Source organism: Tiliqua scincoides, chromosome 7 (assembly GCF_035046505.1).
Source record: "Tiliqua scincoides isolate rTilSci1 chromosome 7, rTilSci1.hap2, whole genome shotgun sequence".
Classification (NCBI taxonomy): domain Eukaryota; kingdom Metazoa; phylum Chordata; class Lepidosauria; order Squamata; family Scincidae; genus Tiliqua; species Tiliqua scincoides.
In genome coordinates, this window is record NC_089827.1 from 6,626,077 (window position 1) to 6,631,243 (window position 5,167).

The 5,167-nt window shown below is 47.6% G+C and overlaps 1 pseudogene; it reads right to left on the reverse strand.

Moving 5' to 3' along the window:
* Nucleotides 1-517: 517 nt before the first annotated feature.
* On the reverse strand, nt 518-636 carry LOC136657673 (5S ribosomal RNA; annotated as a pseudogene).
* Between the last annotated feature and the right edge of the window lie 4,531 nt (nt 637-5,167).

Consider the following 5,167-nt stretch of genomic DNA (forward strand, 5'->3'; position numbering starts at 1 on the left):
GGCTAGAAGGAGAGGAGCTGGAATGGAAGCCAAACAAGAGAGCCAGCCAAGGCACCTTTCTGACCCCAAAGCTACTAGCTGGGAAGTAGCTTGTTGCCACTTGCAAGAACCTGTTGCCTAACTCCACCCACATGCTTGAACCTGCAAATTTGGACAAATAAATATTACAAAGGCACCAGAAGTCTCCAGTGCTCTCTCTTTCAAAAGACACCAGAACCCAGTTAGTGCTGCAGCCACCTGGGATTTGAGGAAGGGGGGGCACAAAGTACATGACAATCCTGTTTCTTTCAGGGCTGTTGTAACATACACTAGTCTGACGGTGTATGTGAAATGCTTTGAAATATACTAGATAAATGGCCTAATCCTATCCTTTCTCGCCTTCCAAAATGGCAATTGCTGCATCCTGTAGTTGGCAACCTTCAATCTCAAAAGACTATAGTATAAGCCTACAGCACCCGGTATTCCCAGGTGATCTCCCATCCAAGTACTAACCAGGCCTGACCCTGCTTAGCTTCCAAGCCTACAGCACCCAGTATTCCCAGGCAGTCTCCCATCCAAGTACTAACCAGGCCTGACCCTGTTTAGCTTCCGAGATCAGACAAGATCAGGCATGTGCAGGGTAGAGGGGCAATTGTAGAGGACTCCTCTGAACAATTGGGGGTCTACTTGGGAGGTCTGCTTGGAGGTTCTACTTGAATGTGAGTTAAATAGTGTAGACCCATGTGGGATTGGGTTCGGGAAGGGGGTTAGGATTTGGCAGCCGCCACAGCCACCAAATCAGCCCCTTTCCAGACCTGATCTTGAAATACACCTTTGATTTTCTCCTATACGCCCCATAAACATCAAGCAATTTCATGAAGGTGTTCAAAGTTCAACCTGCAAAAACTCTCATGAGAAATCCGTCCAGGCACTGGGGGAGAACCCGCACGTATTCTGGGTTGGCCCATATTTCACCAATGGCTGCAGGGTGAGATCTGATCCACAACACACCATTCCACTCAATAATGCAAGATGGCCAATGCAATAGTTCCTAAACTTTACGCTACTCCAGTCCAGTGGATTATTCCCCTCCAACTCCATATATTCGTGAAAGCCTCTGAAAGCTTCTTTTATTTCAGCTCAGCGCCCAAACAAGAGGGAGGTGCCTGCCATTCATCAGTGACTCCTCGTTTTGATATGCGCCTGCAAAGGATGGCATGCTGAAAAGGAGACAGCACGTTTTTTTTGTGCTATCAGGCTGTGTGTTGTGTCAGGCAGTGGGATGTGATCAGATACCGAATAATGCTGGCATTGTCTGGTAAAACAAACGCGACTGCTTGGATGTTACTACTGGTCTCCTAAATTAATGATGGATATTGATTTTGCTCCTTCTGGACTCCTTTGCTAGCATTGGAAGTGGATGAAGAATAATGTACAAAATAGGGCTGCCTAGGAAAGTCACATCAGTTCCCCCCCCCACTTCTAAATTGCACAGTCTAGACTGTCTATACCCCCTCCCCGTTTTCTAAATAGGAAGAATCAAGGGTAAAACTAGGTCAGAATTGGCTGCCTCCTCCACCCTGGACAAAATCAGAGAGTTCAAAGGGCCTCTTGTTCGTAGCCTCGAACATTTGTGCTAATCTGCTCTTTGAGCCAAAGTCAAGCAATGGACAATGTGCTGTGCTGTGATCTCTCCCTCTCTCTAAGAACATAAGAACAGCCACACTGGATCAGGCCATAGGCCCATCTAGTCCAGCTTCCTGTATCTCACAGCGGCCCACCAAATGCCCCAGGGAGCACACCTGATAACCTGCATCCTGGTGCCCTCCCTTGCATCTGACATAGCCCATTTCTAAAATCAGGAGACATACACATACACAATCATTGCACATACACAACATGGCTTGTAACCCGTGATGGCTTTTTCCTCCAGAAAATTGTCCAATCCCCTTTTAAAGGCATCTAGGCCAGATGCCATCACCACATCCTGTGGCAAGGAGTTCCACAGACCAACCACACCCCGAGTAAAGAAATAATCTCTCTCTCTTTGTGTGTCTGTAAGAGAGAGAGAGGTGAGAGGTGAGGCTGAGAGTCCCATTACCCAGCACTCTCATGCTGCTTTTGATTAGCTTGGAATTCAAAAATTCCAGCTCAGAGGTCAAAGCAGAATGCAGGCTTGGATCCTTCTCCGACCACACAGCCCTCCCCCCTTTCCAGCGTTCCATCTTCCCACCTATTCAGGGCAAAGCCCCAAACCTCTCTCCCACCTGGAGCCTGCCCTGCCCAACACCTCTGTACCCTGTATTTTCAGTCGTGTATTTTCAATGGCGGCTGAGCTGGGTGCTACGCGACCCACCTGAAATCGGCTTGCAACCCACCTGGTGGGTCCCAACCCACATTTTGATAAACGCTGATCTATTTAAAAGTGATGGCCATTCACAGGGCCATTCAACAGGGTCCTTCATAGTGATCTTTCAGGATGGACAGACATATGGAGAGAGGGTTCCTTCAGGTATTCAGGTCCCAGAATATTGAGTCATCAGCAGGATTTTGAACTGTGCTCCAAAACAAGCAAGATAACCAATGCAGATGTATTAGCAGGAGGGTGAAATGGTCATAACTCTAGTGCCAGTCTAAAGCCTCCAGGCTTTTTCTGTGCTAGTTGTATTTTCCTAATAGTCTTCAAAGGCAGCCCCACGTTGAGTGTGTTAGTAGTCTAACATAGATGAATGGTAGTGTAAACATTTATGGTTTTGGTATATATTTAGGAATACTATCTAAACCAGGGGGGAGGGGGTTAAACATAAGGCCCATGGGCTGGATGCAGCCCCCCAGAAGCTCTTTATCTGTCCCCTTCTCCAGTATCTCAAGATCACCTGTGTCACATACAACAGGTAGACTTCATCTAAGATGTGTAATGAACTTGCTAAGACTGGTTGGTATTAAAGACAATGACCATGCCTGAAACCTTCTGGGCCTCTACTGAGTCTAGCTCACACCCGGTCATTGGTACAAGTCCACCCACTTGACTCACGTTGCTGGCGGCAGTGAGTACCATTTCATGTATGTCAGAGCATGCTGTATGAGCTCATGCGTCAACCAGAGCAGGGAGAAGATTGGCTACATATCTGGCAACCCATAAATGTAGCAGAAAGAAGCAGCACTGGACAGTGTAGTGATTACCCCTCCGAGGCCACCCACCCAGGGAAGAAGATTTTTTTGGTTCAATATGTCATCATCAAAACGTACTGATGTGTACTGAAGCCTGAAGTCACTCCTGTTAAATCTGGAGATAATGCTTCAAATATTACTGTAGCAAAATTGGATCGCTGTGACTGGCCTAAAAATCATTGTCAGCAGGAAGAAGATTAATTTCATTTATGCTCTTTGTCATGTCTCCCCGGCTTCCTGTCTTTTTTGGCCAGGTTCTCTCCAGTGAGCTGCTGCTGTCACTCTCAATTCACTTGCTGCTCAATCAAGTGTTATCTCCGGGATCTAGCGCCATATATTCTCCATATGACGTCCCATCCATCCTTCCTTCCCAAGTGGGACTGCGATCATAAATGTTGGGGAAGTAAAGAAGGCTGCAGTTGAACCCAGAGGGAGTCAGCAGTGTAAATATACATCTGACTTGATAGATAGGCAGCTAGCGTGCCTGTATGGCAGGCTAGCAATGATTGCCAGGCTTGACCCCCTATCAGCCGGCAGCAGGGCTTTGCTGCCAGCTGATTGGCTGGCTGGCCTTAGGGGGTGGGACAACTGAGCCCGATCTGGTGCGCAGGTGCTAGACCTGGCTCAGTTCCTGGAAGCAACGATGATAGACTACAATCTGAACTACTTTTGATGGAAATGGGATTTTTTTTCTTCTTCTTAAGGATGCCATTCTACCTATCTAAAAAGAACGGTTATAAAATCAGGTCCGGCAAACATATTCATCATTAGCCTGACATTTTCCAATACTATTAGCAGTGGTGTCACTAGGGTTTATGTCACCCAGTGCAGGAGGACAATGCGTCACCTCCATGATGGACCTCCTCCCATGCAGTGGGCCAGGCGGTGGGCATGGTGATGTACCATCACCCCGCCCCACTGGTGTTTTTTTTTTTGCTATATCTTTTGATAGAGTAGAGATATTCCAATGCAGTTGGTTTCATTGCATTCTGCATGAAGTTACGCAACAAATGATATATAGCATGGTGGTATTATTCGAAAGTATCGAGATTTTAAAAATGTGGGCCAATAGTGGTGTCACCCCCCTGGGTAGATCACCGGGTGTGTCCAGCAACTCCCACACCCCCTAGCAATGCCACTGACCCTTTTCGATGTTCTCTAGCCAAATAATGAGCAACAATTGAAATGAAACCTTAAAATCATTTAAGAAAAATACAATACAGTGAATTGTTATATCGTTAGTCATAACTGATAGCCCAAGCCTGTCCTCCCACTGGCGTAGTCATGCCAAAAACAGACGCGCTGTATTCACCAAGGGGAAGTGGATTGGGAGATTTGGGAGGGAAAGGTGGATTGAAATCTCATTACCTCTCATAACCTCAGCACAAGTCCAAGGAGAGAAAGGGGACGGGGTACAGGATCTGGTACATCTCCACCTGCAGCTGCCTGCCTCGTTCTTCCCATTTCCCCACCCTTCCTGCTGCCCCCTCCATCTTACCTTCCTCCAGGTGGCTGGAGTCCAGTGATGCATTTGGGAAGGCTCTGGCCTTCCTACCGTCACGCCTTGGCCTGTTGCCAGAAGGCACTTTCTGGCTGCTTTACAGCAGTGTGTGTCCTGCGAGCACTCAGTGCCCATTCTAAAGATGGTCAGCGATTGTACTACATGTCAGCAGGTGGAGCAGGCCTTTGCAAAATCTAGATGGGGGGGTGCATAAAACATTTGCACTTAGAATAGAGCAGAGGATTAAACTACTAGGCAGACTCTCCTTCAGAAAACCCACAACGTAGAGAAGTCACTACTTATCCGGTTAAGGACCGTCCACATGGGGTTTGGCTCATCCCTCGAGTCAATTCCATTACTGAAATTTCCTAAGCCACAGTCGTTTATCATGCTTAGAAGTGCTGGCTCTTTGGCATCATGTGGCTTGTGACTGGCAACAGCTCTGTGGTCCTTGTGGGTGCCCTGTCCCCCTCCGCGTGGTGGGAGGTCCACATCATAGGGGGAACGGGAACAACA